Source organism: Pristis pectinata, chromosome 6, assembly GCF_009764475.1.
Source record: "Pristis pectinata isolate sPriPec2 chromosome 6, sPriPec2.1.pri, whole genome shotgun sequence".
NCBI classification, from domain to species: Eukaryota; Metazoa; Chordata; class Chondrichthyes; order Rhinopristiformes; family Pristidae; genus Pristis; species Pristis pectinata.
The window spans coordinates 103,789,643-103,807,252 of NC_067410.1; the positions used below are offsets into that span (position 1 = coordinate 103,789,643).

The following is a 17,610-nucleotide window of genomic DNA, read 5'->3' on the forward strand; positions in this document are numbered from 1 at the left end:
CACAATCCTGAGGAGTGCCTCGTAAATGGAGGAAAGTCATTGGGAACCCAAGAGGTAAGTCACACATTGTTGGATGGCTATACCCTGACCTTTTTAGGTACAGTAGTTACATGGCTTTTCTTTGCACCAACCTTCAACTTCACCCACTTTACTACCCTACATTGTCTTCCACTTTGGCAACATCTTAAGTACAAAATTTTCATTGTCAGCTCAAGTCCATCAATGGTCTCAAGGCACCCTTTCCGTGTAACCTCCAGCCCTATCTATTCCTCCAGTTCTAACCTCATGTTACCCTGACTGTCACTACCCCAATTATTGTCTTCAAAGTGTCTACGTCTAAAGCTTCTGGGATTCTCTCACCAAAATTTCTGCCATTTATATCCCTCTGTCTTCACTTAAGGTGGTCCTTAAAATATATTTTCTGAGCAAACCTTTTGGATAAGATAAGGTACCTTTATTAGTCACAAGTACATGGAAACACACAGTGAAATGCATCTTTTGCGTAGAGTGTTCTGGGGGCAGCCTGCAAGTGTCGCCACGCTTCCGGCGCCAACATAGCATGCCCACAACTTCCTAACCCTTACGTCTTCCTAAACTGGAGCACCCGGAGGAAATCCACGCAGGTGTGGGGAGAACGTACAAACTCCTTACAGACAGTGGCTGGAATTGAACCCGGGTCACTGGCATTGTAATAGCATTGTGCTAACTGCTACACTACTGTGCCTGACCCCTACCTTTCCTAATGTGATATGTTGTCAAATTTTGTCTGACAACATTCTTGTGAACATTTTAGTATATTAAATCTTGCTATTTAATTATAACTTCATGTTATGTATGGAAATATGGTGGCCATTTTTACACACATGAAGTTCCAACAAACAACAACTTGAATACAGACAAAATGCTGGAGGGACTCAGCAGGTCAGGCAGCATCTGCGTTGGGAAATGGACTGTCAATGTGTTGGGTTGAGACCCCTCATCGGGACTGGAAGCAGTCCTGGTAAAGGGTCTTGACCTGAATCGTCGACTGTCCATTTCCCTCCACAGCTGCTGCTCAACCCGCTGAGTTCCTCCAGCAGATTGTTTGTTGCTCCACGTTCCAGCATCTGCAGTTTTTTGTGTCTACAAATTGAAGAATGATCTTTCAGCTTTTGACAGCAATGTTAAGAAAGGATTGTTGGCCAGGACATCAAGGGAAATCCCTACTCTACTGCACTTTGAATGCTGCCATACAGTCTCTTGCATCTATCTAAGTGCCAGCAGGTGCCCAAGTTTAACATCTTCTCCAAACCAAAAGGAGGAGGGAGGTTATTTTTGCCAAAGGATGAAAAGAGGTGCTAAATCAAATAAGACAAATCTATTTCAAAGTCTAGATTTAGTGCATAATATTTGGTCCTATTTACTAATTACCATAATTTGAATTTGCCTGAGGCTGCTCACCAGGTATATCCATTGCTGATTAGGTGCAATTTTCATGGACTAGAGTCTGTGACTCCAGAATGCCACTTCCACCTAAATTGGGAAGTCCACTGCACACTTCAGGGACCAATAGAGAATCTGTGATCTTGTACTCACAGGGGAGAAGGATGCCTCTTATTGTTCTGGTCCTTCTGTCCATCTCTGCTGCAACAGCTGGTGGTTCTATGTTTAGCCAAATGTCTTCCTACGTCTTACTCCGATTAAGAAAACACCTTCCTTCCCCCAAAGTGCCACAGACATGCACTCCTTTATTCTGTCAATACTCATAAGGTGGTGGATAAGATGAAGTTGCACAGCAACTGATTAGTCAAGCTGTTCCAGTACAGTTACAACACTGGCATCTGTCTGGGAAAATTGCCCAGTTATGTACTGGTCACAAAAAAAAAAGCAGGAGAAGTCCAGTCTGGCCAATTGCAGTTCAGTCATCTGCTCTCAATCATCATTAACCTGATGGAAGGTGTCAGCAACTGTGCTGTCAGGCGCTACTTATTCACCAGTAACCTGCTCACCAGTGCCCAGTTTGCTCTTCACCAGGCCAGGTCACTCATCAAAGCCTTGGGCCAAACATGGAACAACAAGCTGAAAACCAGAGGTGAGGTGGAAGTAACTGCCCTTGACATCAATGTAGCATTTGATCAAGTGTGGCATCAAGGAGCTCTTAAGCATCAAGGGGGAAATACTCCAATGATTGGAGCGTACCTTGCACAAATGAAGATGGTTGTGGATGTTGAAGGTCAATCATAACAGTATCAGAACATCACTGCAGGGTTTCCTCAGGACATTGTCCTAAATCCAACAGTGTCCAGTTGATTCCTATTCCTTCCATTATCTAACAAGTACGGATGTTTATTGATCATAGCAGAATGCTCAATTCCATGTAGCTCCTTAGCAAATGAAGCAATCCATATATGCACGGATCGTGACCTAGATTTAACATTCAGCCATGGACCAATAAGTTGCAAGTGATATTCTCAACATAAAAATTCCAGGCAATGACCAGCCTCAACCACCATTTTTCAGTGGCAATACCTTCAACATCCCAGAGGCTACCATTGACGAGAAACTCAGGTGGACTAACCATATAAATGTTGTTGTAATGAGAGTTTTATCAAAGGCTGGGCATCTTGTGATAAGTGATTCACCTCCTGACACATCAAAGTCTTTCCATCAGCTTCAAGACATAAGCCAGGAGCATGATTGAGTACTTTCCACTTGCCTAGATGAGTAAAACCCCACCAAGAATCTAGACATCATCCACGACAAAGCATCCAGCTTGATTGATACCCCATCTGCCACCCAGAGCGTTGATAACTTCTGCCACTGGTGCACCTTGGCTCAGTATGCACTATCTACAAAATGCATTGTAGTTGCATGCCTCGGCTATTCTGACTGCACCTCCCAAACCTCTTGCCTCTGCCGCCATGAAAGACCAGGGCTTCAGCTGCACACCAGACTTGGAGAATATATATTGCCATTCTTTCATTGTTGCTGTGTCTAACTCCTTAGCCAACATCAATGTGGGAGCACCTTCACCAGAAGGACTTCAGCAGTTCAAGAAGGCAAACTTCCAGCATTTCTTCAGGTGCAGTTAGGATGCAAAATAAGTTCTGGCATTGCCAGTGATGCCTAGATCCTGAAAAAAAATAGAGAAAGGTGAGGTCCTCAGAGAACTTCTGAAGTAAATGTTGCTCAGTGTTAGTGAATCTTTGTACCCCAGAAACTTCCAATCTCTTTCAATGGTCTCCCCCACATCTCCAGGCAGAATGACCATAAAATGGAGAGCATCCATGTAAAGAACACCTGAAGTCATGATCAATAGTGTGTTTATGCTAAAACAATTGGTCACAGTTGAGAAAGAGAGCATTAGTTGAAGTGTTTGTCATCAAAATACCATACAGCCTCTTTAATGAGCACCAGCAAGCATTTTAAGTTGTCGCCAGTAGTGTAATAAGCCTCTGGGCAGGTATTTCATATTAAGTCTTCAACTCCTTTACCAGATGCTAAATAGAGGATAAAGTAACTTAAGATCCTACTTTGGCTGCTACTTTAGTACCTAAAGCACTAGGTGAAAATTGCTTCAAGCATGTCTGTGACAATGCAACACTCAATCATATTTGCTGGCAATTTATTTGTTCCTACAATACCACCTGGAAGTAGCGAAACAGATTACTTGTACAAATAATCATTGGTTTCTCCTTTCCTCATATCTTACTAAAGATTGTCAGAGCCCCCCTCCCACCACGACAAGCAAATTCAAGAGAGAGGTAATGCTCTAATATTGAGATTTACATCAACCTGCGAAGCATTAATATTATAGTCTTGAAGCCACCTGGTTTCTTTGACAAAGACAATTAATGAAGAATACTTTTTTAAGCAACTTCAATACATTGGTCAAAAGCTAATCACATGTTGAATTAGCTATCATTAATGGTTCCAAAAGGTATCTTTCAGATAATTGATCAATAGTTTCTCACATGTGGTGTTGGATATCATTAGTATCATGGTGCTAAGGGCTGTCCTTTTGACTCTTGGTGCCTACGCATTGAAAGTTGACCTGTATCTACAAACTGAATGAGTAATTGGTTCAGGAAACTCCTCATAGAGACTGCAGATGCTGGAATCTGGAGCAACACATAAAGTGCTGGAGGAACTTAGCGGGTCAGGCAGCATCTATGGAGGGAAATGGACAGTTGACGTTTTGGGTTAAGGCCCTTCATCTGGACCCAAAGCGTCGACTGTCCATTTCCCTCCACAGATGCTGCCCGACCCGCTGAGTTCCTCCAGCACCTTGTGTGTTGCTCCCCATATTAAAGTCTTGGAGGTGGGGTATCTGTGCATCTGTATAACCTGCCTGTCATAATATAGAACTTAACTCGGATATGACCACCACTCCCAAAAATCAAAGTACGTTCTTTTTATAGTCAGGTGACTGACCCAAATATTAGCACTACTTGGATTTGGTTACAGCTGTAAGTCTGTTCAGTGACAAAGGGCATTGATTAAGTTGATGAATTGCAAGGTTTGTCAACTAGTGGCATCAATGTGATTCTGCTTACTGATTCCTTCCACTCAGAAACAGTGCACTGTACATTTATTATTTAATCGTTGGGCACTATACCCTTAAGGGAAATACTTGGATTTGTAGTTTTCCTACTGTGGTCTGCTCCACCCTGATAGATGAATGAACAACATAATTTTGCCATGTTCTGTAACAAGATACAACCTTTGATGTGATAGCATTTTAATATTTTCAATTGATTCAATATGTCAACTGAAAAGACATAATTTAACTTTATATAGCACTTCTTTCTATGTCATAAAAATACAGCGAAATACTATTTTAATGTTGTTTTAAAATGCATGTCCAAATCAGTTTTCTAATTTATATGGCACTACCTCCATTATCGCACGTAGTGGTGTCAGTGATCACAAGAACAAAACATTGGTCATTTGTGCAATAGTGGAGAAATCAGGGGAAGGACATTTCATTCACTACAGTGATTGTGAAAGGAACTATTCATAGTTACAAAAGTGGGAATTTTTGAAAGATCACGAATATTGGCTGATTTTTTTACATTAGTTTTCCTTATTTCAGTCTTTTTGGCAGCTTCCATTTCAACTGTCTTGACCCTAAGGTCTTGAATTCCATCTTTAAACCTCAGCCTTTTTTAAAAATTATGCTCCTTAAAACTTCTGACCAAGATACTGGACACCTGCCCTAATATGTGGCTCAGTATCAACTTTTTTTTGCTAATCATTCCTTTGAAGCACATGTAGTCATTTTACTCTATTAACAACACTATATAAATGCAAGTTGATTTGTTCTTAACAATTTTGCTTTCTTAGAAATAAAACTAATTTCATTGGCCTACCAAAACCACACTGCATCTTTCATTCTGTCAGTGTCTAGTGCAAGAGATCCTATTCAGACTATAGAAAGAGTCTGGGATCTGGGTGAATCTCTGGGCAATCTATTGATTGATTTGGCCAATCACGGAATAAGACCTCGATCAGTACAAACTTGAATACCTTACATATGCACTGGAGGAGTATTTAGTATAGTTAAGTGTAGGAAAACACTTTCCTGAAAAAAATGCATTGTTGGACTTTGTACAGAACTTTGAAATGAGGATTTGAGTACTTGCATTAAAGGTTTAAAAAAAGCATCGTCTACTGCAGAAACAATCATGTTACTAAACCAACTAATGAAATAATTTATACCAGTAAAATGGGAGTTTCTCAATGTTCAGCAACAAATTCAATGTATGCTAAACACTGGAGGCAATAAACATCTTAGATAAAAATACACAATGTTGAAATACTCAGCAGCTCAAGCAGCATCTGTGGAAAGAGAAACAGGGATAACGTCTTATGTTAATGGCATTTCATCAGAACTAATGAAAACCTTAAATTCTACTCCTAAGCTGTGCTGAACTTAATTTAGCTAATGCAGGACAGAAGTGAATTATAGCTAAAGCCTCCTTCCCCTTGACAGGCAATGGGAAATTGAGGAAGGGTTTTCTTCTCAAATTCAGTGACTTGTTCTGGACCCTTCATGGAGATATATATGACTGGATAAGGACAGGATTTTGGTTTATTACAATGCCATGCCATTTTATGGAGGTGGTGTAGGATCACACATGACAAACTTATGCAATAACCTAGAGAGCTGCCATCATGACAAGCGTGGAAAAGAGGGGAAAAACATTGGGAGGTGGAGCAGTTTTGAGTGAGGGGTGTGGGTAAATGAACACCAAAGCAAGCTGACCTATGGCTTTGTTGTAAAGACTCCCAATTTTAACTGATACATTCTAACATTGGTCTAAACCATCAATGCTTCTTGAATAAGATAAGATTTCTTTATTAGTCACATGTACATCGAAACACACAGTGAAATGCACCTTTTGTGTAGAGTGTTCTGGGGGCAGCCTGCAAGTGTCTACACTTACGGCGCCAACATAGCATGCCCACAACTTCCTAACCTGTATGTCTTTGGAACGTGGGAGGAAACCGGAGCACCCGGAGTTAGTTCTCTGGATAAACAAGGGAAATCAATACTTTTATTCACATAGCACTTTGTGTGAAGCAATTTGAGAGGGCTTAAGTGATGATGAGTATCTTTGAGTGCATTAATTATTTTTATGTAGTGAAAGACAGCCACAGTTATATGCAAGAAGTGACTCAAGCACACATAGAAGATGAGTTCAATTTTGTTGTGGTTGGTCTGATTGGTTAAAAGTCAAGGCATCCAGAAAAATTGATACTTTTCAAATAATGCATTGAATTCTAAACAGATGGTCTTAAAAAAACTGCAGATGCTGGAAATCTGAAATAAAAACATAATGTGCTGGAAACACTCAGTAGTTCAGGCAGCATCTGTGGAAAGAGAACCAGTTCTGATTAAGGGTCCTGAACCTGACACATTATATCTTTCTCTTTCCACAGGTGCTTCCTGACCTGTTGAATGTTTCCAGGATTTTCTGTTCTTATTATATAACCAGTCATATTGCACTATAATTTTGGACCAGTTCCTCAGTCATTTGTCAGCCTTAGATTATACACAAAAGCCATGGAGCTAGACTTTAACCCACAACCCACTGATTAAGATGGGTGTGTTTTACTTCAGGTGATAAGCTACAATGCACACACAATTATACTGTACTCTTCACTGCTAACTTCAAATACAGTTCTGGAGACCAAATGGCGCTAAGATCAGATAGTCTGTAAAGCTATCGAGGTCTGCATTAAGGAAGGATAACTTTCCCTATGGAAAGAAGATAAAATATTCTTTAAGGACAGTCCATCTGTTCCTCACTGACTAATACCAATTCTTTATCTCGACACCTTATCACTCACAGTCTCTGCCTTCAGAAAATATTGTGGCTTTTTTGAACCCATTTATAATACCAACTTCAGTGACAAACTTTCAAAATATGCATCATGGCAAGCTCTTTATCTATAACAAACAATTGTGATTCATTAATTTCACAATATTTGGCCAGCTTGGCACAAAGCCAGCCTCTAATTGATTGGCACATTACCTGCTCCATGACCTGATGTTGTTTCAACAAAGCCAACAGCTTCTCTGAATTACAGCCAGCAGACTTCCTTGACCATGTGCTCACTCAGACTGCTTTCCGGCTCCTTGACCATTTGCTCAGTCAGACGTACTCTCCTATTCACTGAATTACAGTTGTTATTATAAATTACTGAATTACAATAACAACTTTTAAAAGACAGTTGGGCAGGTACATTGATAGGAAATGTTTGGAAGGTTATGGGCCAAACACTGGCAAATAGGACTAGCTTGGATGGGCATCTTGGTTGGCATGGACCAATTGGGCAGAAGGGTCTGTTTCCATGCTGTATGAATTCTAACTTAGCCTGACAAGCTATATTCAAAAGGTGTCAGAGGAGACTAGCATGTGGCGTATGAAAGCAGCCAGAATAATGACAAGAAAGTTGTTAAATTATTATTTAATAAATTGTTAATTGTCTATTACAACATTGTCTATTTATTTGTTAAATTAAGTTACTAAATTACCTTAGGGAGCAAGGAAAACTAAATTGCCCAATGTACACAAGAATGTAACTAAACTGCTGGTTTTTTTCTTTTATCCATTCTGAAAAGTATACAACACTTGCAAGGCAGCATTTGTTGTCCTTGAATGAATTCTCATTAAACTCTGTGGCTTGTTGGCCTTCTTCAGAGGGCAGTCAAGAGTCACCACATTGCTGTGGGTCTGGTATTCATTTGTAGATCACGTAGGATCGCCTTTCTTCAAGTATATCAGTTGGGTTTTACAACAATGCAGTAGTTTTATGCTCACCATTAAAGGTGCTAGATTTTTAATTCCAGATTTATTTAATAAACTGAATTTAAATGCCCCAGATTAGATTAGTTTATTGTTATGTACACCAGGGTGCAATGAAAGTCCTTGCTTGCATGAAGCTCACAAAGTAAACAGTATACATGGTAATAATAAATACAGCAATAAACACAGCAACGAGTGCAAAACAACAGAAAGGTGCAAAGGTTGGAGTGCAATCTGAGGGAGTACAAAATGAAATGCTAAGGTGACAATAATGGAATTAATAACAGAAATAGAATTAAGAGTCCAAGACCATGGCAGCACCACCGGGAAGGGTGTGTGAAAGAGGTGATTGGTTCAGAAATCTGATAGCTGTGGTGAAGAAACTGTTCTTAAGTTCAGTTGGTATAGTGAGATTCAAACTCATCTCTCTGGATTATTGATCTAAATCCCTGAAATGTTGGAACAATAGCCCAATCACTATGCCATCCTATATAGATTGGCATTTACTGCTCAAACTTATGAGCCTTCAGACATTCCTTTTTGGAGCATGGCCAGAGAGAAATTGAAATTACATTTCTTAATCACTTGTCCCTGATGACTTAATCACTTCCAAAAATCCTTAGAATATTCCAATGTTGAAGGGGACCATTGAATTCATTGTGTCACTGCTGGCTGATTGCTAGAGCTATGCCAAGCTAATATCATTGTTCTAATCACTTATCTGTATGCTGCTCTATTCCTAAAGATGGCTTGAACTTCATGACTTATCTGGGTAGCTCCATCTGGGAGTACTGTCTTCAGTCCAATGAGGTACAAGATTATTCCTCATTCTTTCCTATACTAACCTTCATATCTGATTTTCTGTCTGCCTTAAGATACATCTCAGTTTCACATGAGTTAATAATTTTAGACTGCTTTGTTCGTTTAATTAATCTCATTATTAATCCTTCCACCATATTTACTCATAGACTTATCCTTCATTGCAAGCCATTCATTCATATTGCTTTGGATTCAATGCATACCCCTCGTTTTAATCATGAGATTTTGCTCACCCAAGGGATCCATTATTCTCTCTATAAATCATCTGAACCCTGTGATTCAATTACCACCTTGTAATCACTTCAAGGTATCCATTTTTATCTATGTAAACTGCCTGAACCCCTTGATTCAATTACTGCTTTATAATTGCCCCCAGGCATCCATTTCTTTCTATATAAATGATCTGAATGTCTTGATTAGATCAAGGCCTTGTAATCACTTCTAGGTAGCAATTATACTATATTTCAAAAATCAACATTTTTTATTGTTATTGCCCACTTTGCAATATATTTACAAAAATTCTTTTTGTTTGTCCTGCCTCAAAGTCATAGTTACTCTGAGTGACTGCTTTTGAAATATGTTATGGTGCACATTAAACTTTCCCTAAGCAGAAAAATAAAAATGTCAGTTGATGTGATTAATTGTTAACGTGAAAATATGCAATTACACACACTGGTAAAAATGGTCCCAATTCATAAATGCAGTATTAAATAATACTCACGATTACCAGCAGAGAAAACAGATTGCGTTCTGCTTGTTTCTGAGCCACAAAATGGGTGGGGTTCCCAATTTTGTCAAGCTATATCCACATCCTAAGGATGCCTGAAAAGCATTTAGTTCCATACTGGGGTACTGGATGGTTAGGTAGGCTATCGGCCATCTCAGACAAATTTTAATTGAACAGAAATTGCTGGAAATACTCAGCAGGTCAGGCAGCATCCATGAAGAGAGAAATAGAGCTAACATTTTAGGTCCATGACCTATCATTAGGTCTTTTTCATTAATATATTTATTTTTAGAACCTAGGTGTTTGGGTCCCTAAGTGTCCTTGAGAAAGTGGTAGTGTGACACCTTCTTGAACTGCTCAGCATTCTGGCAAAGGTAGTCCCATAGTGCTGTTGGGAAGAGAGTCTAGGTCTAACTTTAGCAACTATGAAGGAATGGTGATATATTTCCAAGTCAGGATGGTTTGGAAAGAAACCTGCAGATAGTCATGTTCCCAAGCACCTGCTGCCCTTGTACCACTGGGAAGTAGGGGTCACAAGTCATTGAAGTGGTCTGAGCCAAGAACTGCAGTGCATTTTGTAGATGGTATACATTGCAGTAACTGCACCAGTGGTTGAGGGAACAGCCAATCGAGCAGGCTGCTTTGTCTGTATGGTGTTGAGCTTGAGTGGTTGACACCACACTCATCTCGGCAAGTGGAGAGTAGTGCAACACTTTATTCTGTATTCTGTTACTGTTTTCCCTTGTACTACCTCAGTGCACTGATGTGATGAGATGATCTATACAGATAGCAGGCAAAACAAAGTTTTTCACTGTACCTCGGTACATGTGACAATAATAAACCAATTTACAATTATTCCAACACGGTCCGTGCAGATGCTGAAAAGGATTTGGGATGGCAAGTGAGTCACCCGCCACAGGATATCCAGCCTTGATCTGCTCTTGTAGCCACAGTATTTATGTAGCTGGTCCCACTGAATCTGTACAAGTTTTTTTTAAGGAAGTACCTTTTCCTCCGTGGGTTAGATCACAAATGAAGGAAGTGTTGTGACACTGACCAATCACAGAGAGGTATTCTGAAACACGTGTTAATCCCCTCGTTGACATATGCAAGTAAAAATCCCTGGTTAATGTCTGCAAGGGACCCAAACTTGTTTTAAAAGCTGAAGATCAGAAATGAAACAGAAAATACATCTATAAGGCATATGCAAAGACCGTGTTGGAATAAAATTGTAAATTGGTTTATAATTGTCACAGATACTGAGGCAGGCAGTATCTGTGGAAAGAAACAAAAGGTTGAAAATAAAAAAAAACTGTAGATGGTGGAAATGAAAAATAAAAATGGTAGAAACTCTCTGCCAGCTGGGCAGCAACTGTGGAGAAGGAAACAGAATTAATGTTTTGACCTGAAACATTAACTCTGTTTCTCTTTCCACAAATGCTGCCTTGACCTGTTTGCTGAGTGTTTCTATAGAAAATAGGTTTATGTTTCAGGTTGGTGGCCTTTCATCAGAACAATTAATGATTTGTCATGTATAAGATTAGAATGGAGAAGCTGGAGTAAGAACATAAAATGCTGGAAGCAGGTGAAGCAGCATCAGTGGGCAGAGAAATAGAATCAAAATCAGATGTATTATCACATCATATCCAGTTTAGCATCAAGTCAGATGGAGCAACGCACTATAAAGGAGCTTCAGACTGAAAATGAGGACCTCATTTGTTGAAATTTGTTGTTTTGCGGCAGCAGTACAGTGCAAAGACATAAATTGCTTTAAATTACAAAAATAAATAAATAGTGCAAAACAAAAGGAATAATGAGGTGATATTCATGGGTTCGTGGACCATTCAGAAATATGATGGTGGAGGAGAAGAAGCTGTTCCTGAATTGTTGAGTTTGGTTTTCAGGCTCCTGTACCTCCTCCCTGATAGTAGTAGTGAGAAGAGGGTATGCTCTGGGTGGTGAGTGTCCTTAATAATGGATGCTGCCTTCTTGAGGCACAGACTCTTGGAGATGTCCTTGATGGGAGGGAGGGTTGTGTCCATGATGGAGATGGCTGGGTCTACAACCCTCTGCAGCCTCTTGTGATCCTGTGCATTGGAACCTCCATACCAGGTTGTGATGCAACCAGTCAGAATGCTCTCCACCGTACAACTACAGAAATTTGTAAGTCTTTGGTGACGTACCGAATCTCCTGGCGCTGGTGTGCTTTCTTTGTGATTGCATCATTGTGTTGGGCCAAACAATTTGGATCAAGGATTCTTCATCCAGTGAAAGAGTTCTACCAACCGAGCCACAGCTTTCACTAGAGAGCTATTGAAAATTGGCCAAATAATCTTTCTTTCAAGGTGGAGTGGACGAAGAGCCAGCAAATGATAGGTGTATCCAGGTGAGGAGGGTGATAGACAGATGGAGGAGGGAAGGGTGGAAATAGCAACAGAGGCTGGGAGGTGATAGGTGGAGGCAACAAGGGCTGCAGATGATGGAATCTGATCGGAAGGAAAGATGGAGCACGGAATCAAATAAGAGGGGCGGGGCGAGCATATGGGAAAGTAGGGGGAGGAGACCCAGTAGAAGAAGTGTGTGCATGGTGGGCAGATGGAGTCTGGAAGTTGTGGATTCATTTTTGGAAGAGCTATCTTTTGGATGAGATGTTAAATAAAAATCTCATTGGCCCTCTTGGGTAGATGTAAAGATCCCCATGATACTCTTTTGAAGAAAAGTGAGGATGTTAAACCTGGTGTCTTGACTTACACATGCCCTCTTCTTGTTACTAACATTGGGGAGGAGGTACAGGAGCCTGAAGACCCGCACTCAACAACTTAGGAACAGCTTCTTCCCCTTCGCCATAAGATTTCTGAACGGGCTATGAACCCGTGAATACTACTTGCACTGTACTGCTGCTGCAAAACAATGAATTCCGTGATAATAAACCTAATTCTGATTCTTATTCCTTCAATCAATGTCACTAAGAACAGATTATTCAGTCATAATCACATTGGTTTAAAGGGAGCTTGCCAGATGCAAAGTACTTGTCATTCTTCCTCATTTTAAAAGTGCCTACACTTAATAAAGTACTTCATTGGTTGGGAAGTATTTGGAACATCTTGATGTCATGACTATATGATTAACTATATGAATGGGAGTTTCTTTTGCTATGTGTTAATTGGCTGCTATGTTCCCCACATTACAACAATGACTAGACATTTAAAGTTCCTTGTGGGCTGTCCAGTGCTTTGAGATGCCTTGTGAGCATGAATGACACTGTGCAAGTCCAAGGTTTTCTTCATCACCAGATAATACTTTCATTCTGCAGATGGAGCTACCCAAATTGCCATTTAGTTCATTTTATCCTGGACTTTGCTTGTTGTCATCTCTTGCTGCCTTATTTGAGACCAGGGATGTTAGCCCCTGCTACTCTCTATATGCCTCATAAATGTTCCTATCGTATCTGCTTCCACCACCTCCCCTACTAGTCCGTTCCAGGAGCTACCACTCTCCGTGTAAAATGAAAAATTGCCCCGTACGTCTCCCTTCAACTTTCCTCCTCTCACCTTAAAGCGATGCCCTCTAGTACTTGATATTTCCACCCTGGGCAAAAGACTCTATCCAGCCTATCTATACCTCTTTAGTTATAATTGTATATTCTTCAATCAGGTCTCCCCTCAGCTTCGGACACTCCAGAAAAGACAATCCAAGTTTGTCCAATTTCTCCTTATAGCTAATACACTCCAATCCAGGCAACATCCTGGTGAACCTCTTCTCAAAGTCAAGTTTATTGTCATATGCACAAGTACATGTCTGCACAGGTGCAATGAAAAATTTACCTGCAGCAGCATCACAGGCACAGAGCATCATGTAAGTGTCATTCACAAGGATTCACATTCACAAAAATTATACGGAATTTTTACAAGAAATAACACAGTTAGAACAAAAAAAAGTCCCTTGCAATGCAAAGTGGTCATAGTGTTGTTATTACTGAAGTAGTGATTAGGGTTGTGCAGGTTGGTTTAAGAACCAAATGGTTGAAGGGAAGCAGCTGTTGTTGAACCTGGTGGTGTGGGACTTCAGACTTCTGTACCTCCTGCCTGATGGTAGCTGTGAGAAGATGGCATGACCCAGATGGTAGGGATCATTGATAATAGATGTACCCTTTCCAAAACCTCCCACATCCTTTCTGTAGTGTGGCGACCAGAACTGCACACAGTACTCCAAGGCCTGATCAAAGTTATACAGCTCCAACATAACTTGCCAACTTTTATACTCAACACCGTGACCAAGGAAGGGAAGCATGCACTACACCTTTGTTACCACCCTACCCATTTGTGTTGAGTAATTTGTTCTTCTGCCAGAATTTTAACTTAAGTTTGGCTCTGCTCCAGCCAAAGAGCAGGAATCAAATATGAATGTTCTCTAGATGGAAAAAAAAACAGATGAGGTATAGGTGTTAACAATCATAGTGTGAAGCACTGAAAAATTATATCTTATCACCAGTTCCAATTCAGCTTGGTACAATGCCTCTTTTTTACTGATAAGTACAGTGTGGGCAGGCACGGTAGTGTAGCAGTTAGCGTAACGCTTTACAGCACCAGCAACCCGGGTTCAGTTCCCACCGCTGTCTGTAAGGAGTTTGTACGTTCTCCCCGTGTCTGCGTGGGTTTCCTCCGGGTGCTCCGGTTTCCTCCCACATTCCAAAGACGTACAGGTTAGGAAGTTGTGGGCATGCTATGTTGGCGCCGGATGTGTGGCAACACTTGCGGGCTGCCCCCAGAACACTCTACGCAAAAAGATGTATTTCACTGTGTGTTGCAATGTACATGTGACTAATAAAGAGATCTTGTCTTATCTCACATGTTTTACTTCTTTATGTAGCATATCAATTGGATCAGAACTCAACCACTGTTTAATTGGACTTCGAACATCTGCCCAACATATACAGCCCTATTCAATAACAAGCTGCTCATATTACAACCAAGAAATTAGATATATTAGCCCTTTGCTAATTGTGAATGATGAACAATGGATGATAATCCTGTATGAGAAACCAACAAGAAACATACAGAAACCATCACCTACAGCTGAAGTTCTTTTTGGTGTTAATGTTGTAGACACTACCATTAAAGATCCGAACTCCTTAATCCTTAAATGTTTAATCAGAATTATACTGAAAGTGAAAGGGAAACGGGCATAGATGCAGCTTGTATTCCTGTACAAGTAGAAGATTAGGGTGTGATTTATATTGCATATATTTATAAGCTTTATTTAGTTAACTACCTAGTTGTGTATTACTTCTGATTGAGGTCAGATTGATGGGGATTTTTATGTTCTTCCATCATAGTTCAACGTTCAGTTCCACATACTTCCCTGACAGATGATGTGGTTAGTTCCTGATCAGGTGCAGAGATGGAATGTAATAGCCTTTTGAATTACACATTTTTGGGCTGTAGCGAGGCTGGCAAGGATGACGTTCACACCCAATTCCTACGAGCCCTGAGAAGATGATGGAGGCCTACCTATAGAAATGCTGCAGCTTTCTTTGGAATGGCCGGATACAGCTTACCAGGCAACGTCAGAGGGCAATTGAAGGCCAATAAGCTTGTACCTGGAGTCACTTGGTGGCTAGACTGGGTTCCTCTTTCTAAAGGACACTGGTGAAACAGTTTCTGGCAGTCTCTTGATTTCGCACATGATCTGCTTCAACTCCAGTTCTGTGAGACTTGCAGACTCTGCCATAGATGGGGCAGGGGTTGCTTGATTGGGTGGACATGTGGCTAATTTGAGAGGTGACATGTTCCTTCTGCCACCTTTGCTGAATTTCTGTGTAATCCCCAGTGTTACAGAAGCCTGAAGTCTCACACCATCAGGTTCAAGAACAGCTACTTCTCTTCAACCATTCGGTTCTTGAACCAACCAGAACCACCCTAATCACTACAGTTTAGCAACATTATGATCACTTTGCACTAAAATAGACCTTTTTGTTCTAATTATGTTCTTTCTTGTTAAACTTGTGTATAATTTATGTTTAATTTATGTTTTTCTTGTGAATATTGCTTATATGATGCTATGTGCCTGTGATGCTGCTGCAAGTAAGTTTTTCATTGCACCAGTGCATGCATGTATTTGTGCATTTGACAATAAGTTCGACTTTGATTTTGACTTTGACTTTTTTTCTTTTCCACATTGAGTGGCCATGGATAAGGGATTCCCAGGAATTGGTGGGGATGTTGCATTTTTCTCAAGGAGACTTTGAGGACATCCTAGAAGCCTTTAATCTCTTACATGTCAGAACTTGGAATTCTAGGAGCCTGGTATTGGGCATGTGAATGACATAGTCTGTCCAATGGAGCCAACTGAGTGTAATTATGGCTCTAATACTGGGGTTGTTGGCCTGGGATAGGACTGTCAGCGGGTCTGGAAGTCTTTGCGTGGATGGCATTGGTAGGACATAGATTCATTAGACTGGTTCCAGGAATAGTGGGTTTGCTCTATGGCGGAGATTGAGTACACTCAACCAGTATTGAAAAATAAGAGATCTTATTGAAAGTTGCAAAATTGTCACAGGGCTTGACAGACTGTAAACAGGGAAGACATTTCCCCTGGCCGAGGAGTCCAGAACAAAGGGCTACAGTCTCAGAATCAGGAGTAGACTGTTTGGGACTGAGATGAGTAGAAATTTCCTCACCCAGAAGGTGGCGAATCTTTGGCATTCTCGGCCCAAGAGGGCTGTGGAAGTTCAGTCGTTGGATTTATGCAAAACGGGACTCAATAAACTTCTAGGTATTAAAGGAATTAGGAGATATGGAGCTAGTGCAGTAAGATCAACCGTGATGCTGATGAATTACAAGCAACACAAAGGGCTGTATGGCCTGGTCCGCCTTCTATTTCATAGGTTCTTTTGTTCTTAACATCGCTCCAGTGAACCAGTTACATTTTTATAACAATCCACCACCTCATGGTTGATTCTACAGATACCAAAATTTTATTTCCAGATTTTTAAAACTGAATTCAAATTTTAACCTGCCATGGTGATATCTGAATATACTTTTCCTTGCTTATTAGTCCAAGACTTTGGATTAATTATTGTGTGACATAACCGTTAGGTTGCAGTGACCTAATGAAATCTATGACTGTAATTTTCTGATTGCATCTGCTGTTACATATTTACTATTTTTATTAACATAAAAAAGTTATTGGGTACTTGATGAATCTATGTAATTATAGCGTACACTGAGCATGGATTAAATTGTTAATATTCCTACTGGCAATATGAGTTCTGCCAACAGGAAGAAAGTCAATGAATGATTAGAAAATAGACACTTGCTGTAGTCCTTGCTAAGATCCAATTGAAAAACAAATGTGATTTGGTCTTGCATTAATGTAATTTCTTCAGAGCATTAAGGTTACATGCCTACTCCCTCAACTGCTTTTGTATGCAAAAGTGTCCAAAGTGGGCTATGCCAAAGGAATCACGAGCTTGTCATTTCGGTTCCCTTGCTTCACATATCATCATGTGCAAGTAGAGAAGTGGTCTTGACATGATGTGTATTGAAAGAACTCATTTGTAGTGACACCCACATGCCCTAACTGCAGCACAATTTATATGCCAATAAGTGAGCATGCACGATACAGCTGAGTATCATTCTAATGCTTTAATGTGATGAACCCTTTGAAAATAAGAACGCACCAAGGCTTTCATTTATCAAGGCAGTTTAAATGTATGCTTCCAGCCCTTGGGGGTTGCCATAACTATTGTACTAGTGGGACAAGGAGAGG

At 40.4% G+C, this 17,610-nt stretch overlaps 1 long non-coding RNA gene across 1 annotated transcript in view; it reads left to right on the forward strand.

Annotated features, from left to right (window-relative positions):
* The window catches only part of LOC127571746 (uncharacterized), a 39,428-nt gene continuing 21,818 nt past the window's right edge, over positions 1–17,610 (forward strand). The window contains exon 1 of the long non-coding RNA XR_007956507.1: positions 1–54. This is a non-coding gene — a long non-coding RNA (uncharacterized LOC127571746). The remainder of the gene's footprint in view (positions 55–17,610) is intronic.